The 15,856-nt window shown below is 38.9% G+C and overlaps 1 protein-coding gene across 1 annotated transcript in view; it reads left to right on the forward strand.

Moving 5' to 3' along the window:
* Positions 1-15,856, forward strand: part of KIF26B (kinesin family member 26B) — a 291,414-nt gene that overhangs the window by 180,132 nt on the left and 95,426 nt on the right. The window lies entirely within an intron of this gene.

Genomic DNA, 15,856 nt, shown 5'->3' on the forward strand with positions numbered 1-15,856 from the left:
ATTGTGTAGCAGTAATACACTTCAAGATCCAGCTACATTAATGTACCTGCACTGAGACCACAGTGGGGAGGTAATATCCATTCTACCAGGGTTTCAGGAGCATTTGGTCTCCATGGCTGTGTTTAAACTGCATCACAGTTGCTGGCTGTTGCATGTTTTGTGTTCCTGATCCCCTTGCTTTACAGACTGGTGTCTTGGCTGGAGACGCTATAATTTGCTTCTGGCTCATGTTTCTTGGCTTTCTTCCAGTATATATACCTGAACAAAACCTATGCTGATAATGATAAATTGCTCCTTTTTCTTTCTGTCATGTTATTTTCTCCCTGTCTGCATGATCATTCCCTCTTAAAATGCTGCTTAGGTGCACACTTATGCTGAGGCGATGGAGGAGGTAGCTATATAGTTTGCTGTTGCTTTGTAGTTTTTCAGAGTGGCCCTTCCTTTTTCCCTGTTGTAATTGAAGAGTGTGGCATATTACATCTGGGAATGCATGCAGGCAGTTGCTGAGGACAACAGTTTGTTTTAATCAAGGTAGTTTCTTATGCAAGCATCTGTGTGCGTGGCTTTTCTATATTCATTGAATACTAAGCAGTGACAATGAATTTGGTGAAAGTTTTTGTTTAGAGGAGAAATTGTAATGTATGACCTAGGAGTGCTGAGGATGGGCTCCAGAATTTTCACTGCTGATTTTGGATACTCCCTTTCTTATACCATGCAGTTCCAGGGTTTTCTTTCAAAGAACAATGGTATTGCTTTCATGGCTGCTGTAATGCCTGTTTGAAAAGAGATTCCCTCCACATGGGGCTCCCTTTCTTTCCTCTGGCCTGGTAGGTGGGAAGAAACGCAGAAATCTGTCGCGATCTTATAAAAATTTAATAGTGATGCATACTCTGACTAGCAGGGGGAGGAGGAATAAACTTGAACCTGTTCATTGTTCTAAGAAGTTGCTATAGAATAGATTTAAAATGGAAGCCATCCTTTCAGGAGTCTCACTTTTCTGTGGCTAGGACAGATTGCATCTGAATAAAAAGTTCATTGAGGAATAATGAAGGGTGTGTGCTTGAAAACAAGGGGCTAATCTGCCATGTTGAACTTTTCTGGGCTATCAGTCCGGAAGACCACAGAGACACAAACATAGCTCTGTCTAAACATTCCAAGCTTGATCTGAGCTGTTCTTGTTCCTCTCATCCCTGGTTTCCACTGGAGAGGGCTTGGAAAACAGTTTTGCAGTATGTCCAAACAGACCTGTGATTTGCTTCTTTATCAAGATCATGTACCAGAACAGGCTCCAGGCTTTCCAGCTGCATCAGTAAAACTGATATTTTGCAGCCCAAATCATGAAGATGGATGTTTCTTTTCACTTTAGACTTGCCATCCTGAAGCTATCAGGCTACATGATACATAGCTAAGAGGTTTTAGCATACTACTACTTCAAAGTAGTAACCCCATAAGGTTATTTCATGTAGTCAAAATAGACAAAATTAATTTTTTTCCACAATTCCATTAGCGAAAATATGTTTAACCTGCAGTTCCTGGAAGCCAGTTTCATTTTTCATCTCTTTGGTTTCTTATAGAAGTCACCCTATAATTGTGACCTGAAGCTTTTATATTTTCATCAAAGTTTCCCATCAGTTTACCTCTGTAGCACAGTTTTCACTTTAATATGTCACAAATATGTGCGAGGCACAATAAGTAAATAACTGCAGGATAACAATATAATTTATCTGTCAGACTGGGAAAACTTCAGATGAGGTAATGGAATTTCCAGCTTATTTGCTTTTAATTTTCATTGCTATTTATACATATTCTCTTCAGTTTGGTTGGGTTATGTTTTGATAGGAGAGTGCTAAAAAACTGTTACTTTTGTCAGCATTTTGTCTCTGTTCTGTAAGGATATAAATTTACAGAATATGGACCCATGTGTAGGTAGTGGGTTCAGGGAAACTAAATGTTATTTTCAATCACTTACAGTTTTTCCTTGGTTTGTATTTAAATAGCATTTTACCAGCAATCTCAGTTTGATAAAACTGTTTCACTTTCGATTTAAGCGGGCTGGGCAATTTCTGATATGACGGTTTGTTACTGGAAAGTCTGGTTCACCAGGACTGAAACGATAGCCTTTGCCAAGGATTCTGGATTTCTGAGACTCCAGGTGCAGCTGTGAATAGGCTGCCTGGAAGGCAGGCTCACTGCTACAGGGCTGTGAGCCCTCACACAGACTCTGCGTATCACTGGCTTGGTGTCAGCCTGAGAGCTGTCTGTGTGCCAGGGGAGGTGGGTATCTGAGATGTGAAGATAGGAAGTCAGATACTTCAAAGCTTAGTGTTTGAGGTTAAATTTCATTTCACAGTTTTCTAAAATGAACTTGCAAGATAACAGCTGCTATTTTCACTTGTACTAGAAATTTCAAAGATTCTGCTTCTCACTGCAAATTAATGACAATGATTTATTTAAAATTATAGAATTGCTCATCTGTTATATGTAGGCATAAATTTTTTTTTAGTTAAAATAGGAAGATCTGCTTGTCAGCAATATATTTAAAAGTTAATTTGCAGCTCAGTTAATACAGATATGGGTACAACTAAAGAGTCTAAACTGACAAAGAGAATTAGAGATTATATATTCAAGTTGCATGCTTCACACCTTTTCTTACAAAATGCCTTACAAATCAAAACTGTACCAGCCCGGACTTTAGAAGAAGTATTATTTGAAATCTAAAGTTCAGCTTCACAGAAACAGGAAGATGGTATTAATAATGAAATGGTGGGACTGCACAATCAGCATTTTACTTTGATGTTAGATACACCACTGAGCCTAGCAGAAAATACAGCAGTGTCAAATGGAAATAAAGTATTAGAGGACAAGATTCTTTGCTGCACTCGTTTCCAGATGATGATGTTAAATAAAAGGGTGTGACCATGCTGCAAATATATTAACAGCAGTGCTTGTATGGGTCATAATGTATGCATGTGCTTTAGGTTTGCATTTGCTGTCAGAGGAATATGATCTTGAGTAGTAGTGTGGTATCCCCACACCTGCTTCTTGAGAGCGGAGATTGCCCTTTGGGCTGAGTGACAGTCCTGCTCCATATACTGCCACAGCTTCCTTGTCACTTCTGCTCTCTCTGCTGTCTTTGAGTCATCATATTCTGAGTGGCAGATTGCTTTTACTGGATTTACAGAGAGTGCTACTCTTCTGGATGGTTGTACATAATGTTTCCCCAAGTCCCATAGTTTTCCTGAAGACACTCCTTAAGTCTGTTTTGTCCTTTCTGACAATAAGCCAAAAACAGAGAAAAAAGGCTTTCTGTGCATAAAGAACGAATTATTCCATGCCTGCATGAAATGGCCGTGTAGGGCCATTCTAGTAAGGTTTGCTCCCTAGTCTACTTCCCTCCTTCCTGCCCTGTACAACCTTTGTCTAAACCAATACTTTTGACGAAAATCTGAAATGTTCTTTCTGTGAAAGATGATGTTTTGCTGATTTCCACATGAAAAATGGCTGAAATGAAAAATTTTCTGCCAGCCTTAAATAAATAGGTTGTTTTCAGGTGGCACAGGGTTTAGGATGAATGGATGTGGTTTCTGTGCTTTCTTTCATTAATTATTTTTCTGTGTAGTCTTATAAACCTTTGTCACTGAGAGGTATTTGCTATGTTTGGGCAGAGATTAGTTTACTTTTCCTTATAATTTTTTTGCTGTGAATTTTATTAGTTAGTACTTGTTAATCTCAAAATATAATAACAATTCTTGGGCATTAAAATAATCCCTATGCAAAAGGTTTCTACTAGGGAGAAGCAAGTCACCACTGAACTTTCTTCAAATAGTCTTTTCAACCTATTAATAAAAGTGACTGTAATTTGTGATTCTATTTACTTTTTATTTTTCTGTAGCAACAGGACTCCTGTTTGCAGACCCTAGCTCTGTTTCGCTAAATTACATGTAAATTCAGATTTAAAAAAAATTCTGTTTCTGTCTAGAGCACTTATGATTTTGCTGTAGGGAGGAAGACCAGACAGGCAGAAAGACAGGACAAGAAGAAACAATTAGGTATTATCGGTTATCTTGATAGTGGTGTCCTCAACCCATCAGGAGTCTAATATTAGATACTCCTTGTCAAGCTGTTGTATGTGCTGTAGAAGAGGAGATTATTAAAATCTTTGAAGGGGAATAATAGGTTATGCTGCAGATGCTTCTGAGAAGCCCTTTCCAAGTGTGTAAGACAGGGTAGGAAGCAGCACAGAGAGGGGTTTTTGAGAGTCAGTGAGTGAGTGAGTGATGCGTGAGCTGGTCTCCTGGCATCAAGCACAGAGCTGAGCATGGAGTCTGGCTGGGAGGGGCCATGAATGGGAACCAAGCCATGGCCAAATGCCAAGAGTGGGAATAAGAGGTTAGTAGAAGATTGGCAGCGTGATAGAAACTCCTGAGTCAATGCACCTTTCTCCCAAGGACATGTGTCATGTAGTAAAGAAGGTTCAGTGCATGGCTGAAAAATCTAATCTTCCATTACAGCACAATGTGTGATTGAAATAAGCCCGAAATCTATTATTCAGTTTATGTTATTCTGCAGCTTAGCTTTTCTTCACATTGGTTTGCATAAAAATCTATTTTTGTCTACCCTGAAAGTACCATACCAGCACAGGATTTCCAGAGCACTCAGTTTTGTCATTCCTTTTTGTGAATGTCACTGGGAGCTGGTACCTACTTCCCCAAGCCCAGTGAAGGTTCCACCTGTAATTGCTAGCTGGTGACTATATTGTTTGGTGAGGGAGAACACATTTGTGTGGGGAGAAGTGTGATACTTCCCATATCTTTGCAAGCAGGAGGTCCGCAAAGGCAGAATACCACTGATGACTAAAGAGCAGTCTTATGCCTTTGGCCTTAAAAGGCAGTGGTAGTGTCATTGTTAAAATTCAAAAGGTGGCCTTATATGGTACTTTGTAGATTGATCATATAATATGTTACTATCCTTTTGATTCAAGTGGCTATTCAAGATGCAATGTTTATGCAAATTTTTTCCAGATAGAGGTTATGAAGGGAATAGATAATAGAATCATTTAGGTTGGAGAAGGCCTTTGAGATCACTGAGTCCAACTATTAACCTAACATTGCCAAGTCCACCACTAAATTGTGTATTATGAACAGGACAATTCAGTTCTTTTACAAGGAAATACAAAATCTTTACTACCAACAGAGAAAAGCAACCAAAGGGAATTTTCCTTCTAACTTCACCAGGCCCTTTCAGCTAGGACTTAAATGTCTCATTCCTTCCTTGGTTTAAGGGCATTTCTTTGTCTTAAAGTAAAAATGTTTGTTCAGATTTTTCTTTTCTCTGTTGCTTTTTCTGTCCCTTGTGCTGTTTATTGTTTATATGTACCCTTGCCAAAAGTAACAGTGAAGAAAGCTCTAATGGCCAAGCAATTCAGTTTCTGAATAGATTCACAACTGTCTTTTGACTGGGACAAAATTGTATGCCAATACTTTGGGTTCACAAACTGCTAGTATTTCAGCTGTCCACTGCCTTAAAATAGTTTTTGTTGACTTTTCACTAAGTAGGGAAACAGTCGTTGCACTGGCCTTGACATGCTTTAATCCAAGCTGTATAACAGCATAATATGTGTGGTAATAATGAGTATTATATTGACTATGATCTGTATGAATCATGATGTGAATAGTCTTTGTCAAAAGATGTTTTCAATGGCTATGCCAACTCTTTGTTTCAGTGCGGCAGGAAGCAAAGAGACATTCTTTAAATTATGTAATTTGCAAAGTTGATTTGAAGGGAAGAAAATTGATGCACATCTTGATGAAGTCCAAAAGGTACAGGAAACCTCCTTTTCTACTACCAGAGTTTGCATTTTGAGCTGCTGATTGATGGATGTTAGGACTTTTTTTTTTGCAACATTATGGTATATGTTTAGGAGGCATCTACGAAAACCCATGTTATGGTCAGCAAAAATACAAACAGAACTTGAAAAATATGTTGTTATTTTACTTCACTGCCATCCACCTTCAAGGTTTTTCAGAGAGAATCGAAAGAGGTTCTCTTTCCTTTGTAAAGCAGAGATTCTCTCTCCTTCATCCTTCAGGTGTATAGGGGGAAAAGTTAACAGTTAGATGATAAATGTGATTTAAAACCCTTTATCACAGAAAACAGTTTCTGAGGTGAGGGCTGCTTTTTTTTCCCAAAGTTACCATGGCTACTGAAAGGTAGTAGGATGATCCCTTGAGGTATTTAAAGGAGACATATGTGTTCGTCTTTGTTATCAACATGATTGTTGTACAAATTAGTTAGTTCCACTTGGAATGAAATCCAGATGGCCTTTTGCCCTCCAGACAGAGTTGCTCAGAGCTGAGATTTTTCTCACGAAATGTACTGTTTGGATCTGGTGGAGGATTTCGTGCTCTTTGCCTAGATTCCAGCTTGATGAGATTTTCTGGGAGGAGTTTTAATACCTCAAGCTGCTTTAAGTAAATTATGAAATTAATAGAAGCTGGAAGAATTGCAGTAAACAATAACCTCTTACCTTCGTCAATCATATTTTCTATGAAAACTTAGTTTTCCTTTTGCTAAAGTAAGGATTATTCTGGATGTGCAAGTAGCAACCCAGGCATGCCAGGACCCTGTTGGATTGTATTTTTGTTGACTGTGAAGTAAGGCATATTTTAAAGACATCTCAATGCAGTTGTGTTTCCATGATTTAGAGAATAGCCATAACTGCTGTTCCTTCTCTATGAAGTCCAGAAGCTGCTACTTCATGGGAGTTAGGAGCACATATCAACAAAACCACTAAAGGAAAACCTGTCCCATTGCCTAAACTTTATACCACGTAAGAGAGAATTCCTGTGTGCAGAAGCAGGGCTGCTTTTCTGCCATATAATCTAGCCAGCCCCTTTAGGAGGGGGAGATTAGGTCTTGCCCCTACCTATTAATGAACAATTTAAGGGATGTGGGTCCATTTTGACCCAGCTGCAAGCTTTAAAAGCTTAGAAAGTGGCTCCACAGTTCCTGTCCTGACAAGCTGTCTTTCCTGATAATGGGATTCCTAAAGTGAGTTGGCAAGAAGCTGACCCCAGAGAGGGGAATTCACAGCACGTGGATGCTAGTGTAGTGGTTTCCTGGAGCATTGCAGATGCAGGCAAGTAAATGAAGGTTGACACCAAGGAATAGGCTCACATCTGAAATGGGAAATTTAAAGAATACCGCTTCTTTCCTTACATCTGACTCCACAAAACAGAACAGTTTTTCTATATGGCATTAGGAGTGCTCCACTGATGTAGGCACCGTGTGAGCAAACATGATACTAAGGTATCTTTCTCTTCTGTTAATTCCTTTGCCTCTGCTGATTTTCCAAAATAAAAACATCTTTCAAACTAGTAGACATCGTCCTCTTCACCAGAGGGGGGAGGGCGGTGTGAAAACAGCAGCACAGAAAGTGAGATTTTCTAGCGAGTAACATACAATCCTTAATTGAAACTCTTGGCTTTGGAAAAAAAGATCTCTTTCTGTATCATAGACAAAACCTTGCATCCTAATCTGAGTACCAGCTCCTGGTAATAGCAAATATAGACAAGAGACTAGTGTTCATTAAATTCCTTTTTTTACCTCAAAGAATACCACAAATGATGTTTTTCCCTTTAGTGGCATCTTCCCATGTGTACTCAGCATTGTACTGATGAGCTTGTGAGCACAAGAGGTGGCTAGAGATTTCCAGGTGTAATTGAACTGGACAGAAAAAATATGAAAAAGGCTGTACCTCGACTCACGTTGGTAGCACTTTTTATTTCTGTGTTAGAAGAATCAATATTTTCTGTGTTTCTTTTAGAGTTTCTTTTATTTCACCCAGGAAAAGACCTGCAAAGTCTAGTTTTGTACCGTTTACCCTAGTCTGTTTTGATGATTTCTTCTGTAAACATTAATGATCAAAAGAAAATTAGCTTGCTCAAATCACTTCAGGCTGGTGGTACTAGGGTTTGTATGTTCCTAAGTGACTTTACTTATCTAGTACCCTCTGCATTGTCATATGATTTTATGCCTAGCAATCTGTAAGTTTTATGCTAGTTGACTTTTATTGATTCAAGTCATTTAGTGGAATGAATGACCATAATTTGTAGGCATCTAGTTAGCTATGGGCCCATACAGGTCAATTATTTGATTATTTTCATGTTGATAGGCTAATGAAGCTACAGAAATCTTTACTCTTGCTCACCTAGTAAGCACGCTTTAAACATGTTCTCATGTTGTTGAAATAGTATGACAGTACAGTGGCCACATATTTTAAAGTCCCTTAAACATTGTATGAAAATAATTAGATTTTTCTAGAATATAAAAACATTGGTTTTAACACTGATCTCTTCCAAGTTTTTCTGAGCTATTGTATTTTTATTTACTTTGTCTTCCAATTTAGGTTGTACTGCTGGTTGATATTTTGATAGTTTTAGTTTTAATCACTTCCATTTCCTTTTTAAATCTTTCAGTAGTATTTACTAAAATGACCCTTTCTTCCCTGCCCTCTCCCCCATACGTCTCACCCCATTAATTTTTAAATTCATGAAGAAGAGGTTAATATAAATCAGGAAAATCAAGGTGAAAGAAACTGAAAATTACAAAAGTATTTCTCAGACAATGCTGAAGAAGGAATTTAAATGCTGGATAGTTTGCTAAACGTGGGAGCATGGTAAGATTTCTGAGATCTTAAGCAAGTACCGGGCACTGTACTCGAAGCACTCAGCTGTAGACATTATTACAATTTTTTTCTTTAAAACTTCCTAAAGCTTTTCTCCTCCCAGCCTTTTTCTTTTGTGTTTCACTTCTCTCAACACGTGTCGAAGAGCAGTGGTGCAGGCGGGATGGTGACACTGTGGGAGGCTCCACTGTAGCACTGCTGTAACATCATGGGATAATGATTTGTCTGAGCCTCTTGGTTCAACCTCAAGGTTATCACGCTTTTTTTTATCCTAGAGGTCTGGGCTTTACCTCATTTCTCTGGTGCAACATCGACTTAAATAGATAACTAGCTCCGCTGAGGAAGAGGCAATGTGGACTGTATTTTAATACTGAGAAAACCATCTCCTCTTATTCGGTCTCCCCCTTTTTTGCCTTTTCCTTTAGGATTCACACCCATTTTTGGAAATATCTATTGACATTTATCCTTTTTTTGTGCTTTTATGAGAAGCATGTATCTCCATGCTTTGAGTCATTATCTCCTTGTTTCTCTTCACTCTTTAGTGCCGCTATTATTGCCACCTTAGGACACGATTCATGTTGGTAACTTAGGTGACCTGATCACTATCCTTCTGATCTAGGCTGGTCATATGTATTCCTCTCATGGAGGAATGGAGACAAGTGTTACGTATATTATAATGGGCTGACTTGCCTACCAGATGTTCCTTTATTTCTCAGTTGATTACAGAGGCAGCTGCCTTAGAATGAGATATCTGTGTTTTGGCTGGCTCAAATAAGGTGAAAAACAGCTACTGTGAGATACATTAACAAGGTGCTTGCAGAAAGTTCTGGGTGCATTCATCTCCTCCAGGTGGAAGTCTACATCCTCTGCTTTCCAGTCTATGAAACATAGAGGTTCACTATACAGCACCTGGGTCTGGTTGAGCAGACCTGCATGCAACTGAGCAGGTTGCATAAAGCAGCTAAACCTTCATGAAAAAGGACCAAGCAGACTTTTTCGCATTTGGTCTTGGGCAAAGCAAAGGAAAATTGAACTGATCTTTATTGAGTCAAGGACTGGAGATCTTCAGCTGTACTTCTATTGGGATGGATCTATAAAGATGGTCATAATGTGCACGCCTGTTAGATTAGAGCCTCTGGCCCTCCTACTGTTCTATAATGTGACCTGTGAATTGCTTCCAGTAGGACTCCTTCCCAGAAGTGTAGGCAGTGTGACTTGGGCTTTCTTTACTGGATCTGGATTCCTGATACCCAAATGCCATTTCCTTTTCCAAATATAAGTAGACTTTTTCCTCTATATTGTTGATAACATGATTAGCAGTTAAATTATCTTTCATCAGATAGTGAGATATGAAATGTCAGATATGAAATGTAATACTTCAGTGTTCCTATTTTAATTTATGAAATAATCTTTCTATGTAGTAAAGGTAGAACCAAAGTTTGATGAAATCATTGACCTGTTTGATATTAAAAATCAGGGGGTATTTCAATACATTTTTTAGTCTTGTGACACTTAAAATCTTTTCCAGCAGTCGGAAGTGAGAAACAGTGAGTGCACCTGTGATGGGTGGATGGAAATGTGTATGTGTAATTCCCACTTTATTTCATGTGTACATTTGCATCTAGAAACATATAGGGGCATATATATATATATATATATATATATATATATATATTCATCTTCCCTTCCCCCCAGCACAGGGGAAATATATAGGAAAAAACTATACATGGAGTTTCTGAGCAAGTTATCTGAAAAAAATGTAAGGCTAACAGGCTATAGACTTGCTTTTATTTGTAAACTAGCAGTTTGGTCTTTTTTTGTTTGGTTTTTTGTTGTTGTTGTTTGGGTTTTGTTTGTTTGTTTGTTTTTCGTTTTGTGGGGTTTTTTTTGTTTTGTTTGTTTAGTTTTTCTTTTGTTTTTTGTTTTTTGGTTTTTTTTTAGAAATCAACATTCCCTGAAGGCATTGCCATTAAACTCATAGATTTTAATCCAGAGTAATATAATTTTTCTTGTTTAGCCCAATCCTCCTATGCAATGTATTATCTTTTTTCCTCCTGTGTGGTGGTTGAAAATGCTCATACAAATAGCAGCATTTTACATTAAATTCTTTAGGTGTGTCTGAGGCTCTGTTGCATTTCTGTAGATCACAACTGCTTTCATCCCTGTTAATTAATGATGGATTTTTCCACAAATCTGTTCAATATACAACGTTTGTACTGAAGGGAGACATGTAGAAAAAGATGTGGTGTGTATTAAAATGCCAGGAGGAAAGCTGTACAATAACCTTTACAGCATCACATACCCCACTGCAGAAAAATAGATGTTCAAAACCTTAAAAACTCTTGATCCTTTCTTCCCTGCCCCCTTTTCCCACAGAAAATATGACATATATATTTCAAACTGTATGGTGTGAGCATAATTATCTTTGCTTTAATGTCTTGCCCCCTTCTTTCCACCATTCAGTACTGATGGAGTTTTATCCAAATGCAAATCTTGATCTGCAATAGGAATCTCTTCTTGACTAGCTTGTCTGTAGCCCCTGAGCCCAGTTTCTGGAAGTAGTGTGGCTAGAAAAGCTACACCACCCCCAGTAAAGTATCTTAAGCTAGAAAAGCTACCCACTCCCAACAAAATACCTTAAACACTGCTTTTTTGTCAACTGAGAGGAGTAGTTCTAAGGTATGTGCTGGCACGAGCTCTGACAGAGGCACTGGGTACGTTTCTCACCTGGCCACACACAAGGAGAAGGCATGCACCCTGACTCAGAACAGTGTGTGCAGATGTGGTAAGCACAGGGAGGCCCAGGCTGCTTTTGGGAAATGGAATACTGACACAGAGGAGGAAACAGGATTCCCCCAGGGCCTCGTACACTGTGAGCAGTGGGAATCATGAATCTCTGCAGATGGGAGAGAGTTATTCATCATAAAGACTATTATGCCGTGCAAGGCATTGCTGAAACAGAACACCACCAAGCTATTTCCTATCTTATCAGGGTGTATTAATAATGCAGTAGTAATAATAGAAGTACAAATTAAAAATAACTGGATGGGCAGATAAGCAGAGTTCTTGAGATTAAGGATATTGGGAATTGCTTTAAACAGTTAATTGCAGAGCAGCACATAGAGGGAAATTTGCCTTTATTATTTTCTTATTCTTTATCTTATCTCTGCCAGCATTATTTCTAGGGCTTTCACATAGACACTAGTAGGCAGAATATTTCCTCAAGAATTCAGACCGTTCTTTTTTATCTCCAAAGAAATTAAGTATCTTTTGCTAATCCATCTAATTCGGTAGGGACTAATAATGCTGAATAAAAAGAGTATTCTGATTATTAGCCTTCCTGTACATAAATCTCTTATCATTTTCTCCTTCCACTTGTATCCCACAATACAAAGGCAGACAAGACATTACAAGTGTCAAATATTCAGGCTTCAGGACAAATTGATGCAGACAATTCCCTAGACGTTTGTAAGCTTCTTCTGGATTGCAGTTGCATGAAATCCCCAGAGTCCCTGAACCTCTTAAGTTGTAATAGCTGGCTTGGGCAAAGAGAAATGCAAGTATGTGGTTCTCTGGCACTGGACGACTATGTTCTCCCCAAGTCCTTTCTTTCACTACCTATGTCTGTCAGTCACTGACCTGGCAGGGTTTTACCTGATTTGGGGGCCTCTGCAGTGTTCCTTTCCACAGAATTAAAATAAAACTTCAGAACTAGTCTTTGGTCCCCTGCTGGGTACCAAAACATGCCTTACATAGGGCATTAAACTGCTGTCACTTTGATTTCAAGTTGTATTTGCTAAGCAATTTTCAGGACACTCAAATTCTGTTCTCAATGAAATAGATACTGAAGCAATGCACAGGCATTTCACACAGCTCCATCCAAGCAACACTAGCCCACTGAGAGATAAAGTTATCAAGGGAAGACCATTTGATTGAACATCCAATACACTGATGGAGCAGAAGCTTAGCAAAGAACTGCAGCACAACTATTACTCCACTGTTTTTCTGGAAAGCAACACAATTTGTGAGACTAGCAATATTAGAGCTTGGTGTCAAAGATGGTAAATCATGTCATCTTGCTTTTAACATGGTTTTAGTAGTCCCAAAAGCTTCTCCATGTAATACTGCTATTACTGAAGAACTTAATCTACTCTACAGAATAGTTCCTCGCAACTGGTTGCCACAGGAATATCCTACACGACTTGTTAGATTAAAAGCTTAAATATTGATTTCTTCAGTAACAGGAGAAAAAGAAAGCCCTTTGGAAGGGATGTCATGAGTCAAAACTCAGGCTGGGGTGGAAAGAGGTGGAGGATGTCAAAGACAAAAGGGTGTATTATTTGCACACTGATCCTGAACTTCCTTTGCGTGCCATTAGAATGATAAGCGCTTAGCACAGTTTGATGGTTAACTTCTGAAACAGAGTGGTGCACTGCCGATTGGTGCACCAATTCATTCAGGTTGTACCTCCACTAAGGTAAATGGTGTAGATTAGAGCATCAAGGATGAACATAGCAGCAGGTAAATTCACCAGCTTCATGCTGATGAAAAAGTGAAAGTAAGTAAACTACACTGGCCAAGTGAGAAGTGGACAAACCCCATTTACCTGTACTTACACTTGACAAAAGCACTGTGTGGAACATTTTAATCTTGTGAACTAGATGACTGAAACACTGAGCACATGAATTCATATGGATGGTGAAACTATCAGGGTTCATAGGCATTTTTACACAATCTGCCCAAAATCTGTGTCCATGATACTCATTAATTATGATAGCTACTGTCTTGCTATTAAGTCTATCAATCCAAATCCAGATTATTTTCCTTTTGTTTCCTCCCCAGAAATTATTCACAAATGTTTTCCACCTACCTATCCATGTCTCTGACGTGCATCTTCTTGTCCCTAACTCCCACTGATGTCTCTTGTTTGTCTCAGTTTTGCTGTTGCACCTCCGTTAGCTGGGATGATCTTCTCACCATTTCTGCACCCTTGAGTGCAGGGCTCTGTACTGAACCTGTGATCATTCTACCTGTGTCTTTTCCAGTCTGAGCACTGCATCTTAAATGTCTACATTTCTTCTCATTCAGGAAGGCTTTTCTTTTTTCCTCCTATGTGACTTACATATGCATCAGTAAATGGTTTGCTTTTTTTGTTGCATGTAAAGGGAGACAAAGGGGTTACAGAAAATTAAAGTATAAAAATTGGAAATGCTTTTTCTCATATGTCCGGTCTCCATTCACTAAATTCTCAGGCAATATTCTCAAAACAATGGTTAATGAGACAATCCTTGTTTTAAGGTGTCTCAGGGCTGGACTCTGGAGACTTGGTCAGGGGACTAAGCGGCTCTGCAAAGAGTACCACAGAGGCAGGCTATTAACATTTTCTTGCAGATTTCCCAGTTACTGTCTAGACAGAAAATATTCAAGATGGGTGCATGCCCTGCACTTGTTTCCATTCCCCCCCGCCTGCCTCCCCTTGCTCTTTTGAAGAAGCTTTGTAAAAGCTGAAAACACCTTTGAGCCTCTAAGAGTTTTCATAGGAAGCCTTTTTCATCTCAGTGTGTTTTTAGTGGTTTTCTGGGGTTTATTGTGTGTTACACAATGATTTATATCAATCTATTTCTCCTTTAGGGTAGTCCTAGAGCATATGAAAACGTAGTTAGAGAGATATGTTCTAGCTAGCAAGGGAGTCTAAGGTATCAGACTCTGGACAACAGTCAGCTTTCCTTTCTCAGCAAGTTACAATTTACCTCTCTCAATGACCCTTCCACTTCAGTTTAGCTTGCGCCCCCACTAGTCTAATTCTTTTTTTTCCCTTTATTTTTGAGATTCTTTTACTACTGTAAGATAGAAGGCTATTCACCAAAGTCTCTTGCCCCCTTGGAAATCTTTTAAAATTACACTACTGCATGGTATCCCCAGTATAAAATTACACTAATGCAGGTATCCCCAGAAATGCCAAGGCAGTGAAAAGAATTCAAAAAAAGTTTATTTAGAAGGCCAGAACACAAAAACCTTACAGTGTGGTTTGCTCACTGGACCTCAGGGAGCAAAAGGCAAGTTCCCGCCCCCTTAAGACCCTTTTTATCCTCTGTTTCTCCCCCACCTTCCTTGGTGTATGTCTGTTAGGGCTATCTCTCTCTCTTCTCACATACCACAGAGCAAGACTGAGAACTTCTCTTGCTCTGCAGGGAAAGAAAGCATTGAAACTGCCTTTGATAAAGAATTTAGCGAAAATCGAGTTCTAACTTTCCATTACAAATTCTTCCGGAATTGTATCTATTCCTACATTACTGAAGTAAACATGTCCATTACTTAGTCCAAGATCAAATGATCTGATAAGATGGATAAAGCAAAGCTGTGGTAACGTGGTCTCTCCCTCCCTTGCTCATGACACCTTAATCCTACAGCACTGCTGCCCATCCAAACCCCTTGATCATCTCCTTGCAAAAGTATTAGCGTCTTCCTCCTAACTGGCAGAGGCAAACACACACAGCCTTACATTGCAACGTGCTTACTTGTTTTGAAGTAAATTATTCAAGCCCAAATTTGTAATGGTTGTTCGAAGTCCAGCTGATAAGAAACTCAAACTGTGAACAGTTAAAGGCTGGTAATTGATTTTGATACTTTCTGGAGACTTGACCTTTCATACTACATAGAACTATGTTTTAGCAAATTGTGGAAATACAACAAATGACTAAGATCTGTATCAGAAGCTGAATTGAGTATTTGTCATGTAAATGTTACTATCTGAAGTGAATTTCTTTGAAACTAGATATCAAAACAGATTTCTGAATGAAAGGCAAAAGGATGTAAGGCTCTGTAAGACTGACTGCTTTCTAAACAGTATGAAACAAATTCAGCTGTGACTCTAACAAGCAGAGTACAAATACTGAATTAAAGTTGTTTCCTGAACACTGCATTTCTGCTGTTGAGATTTTAAGAATGGAAATATAAATTGCACCTTGCTTTTGGCTGGCCACGCAAGCCTTGGGAGATGTTTGCAGATCTCCTGCCCTTGTGCCCACCCAGTAACACCACACATGAGAGAAACACATGCAGTGATTGGAGTATAAGGATTGTTTAGGACAGCAGTCACTGCACAGTGTGCAGAAGTCCCTCTGACAACTACCCTTTACTGTGTGCAGGAATTCTGTTCTTTCCATTCTC

Source organism: Corapipo altera, unplaced genomic scaffold (genome assembly GCF_003945725.1).
Source record: "Corapipo altera isolate COAL_440 unplaced genomic scaffold, ASM394572v1 2c, whole genome shotgun sequence".
Lineage (NCBI taxonomy): Eukaryota > Metazoa > Chordata > Aves > Passeriformes > Pipridae > Corapipo > Corapipo altera.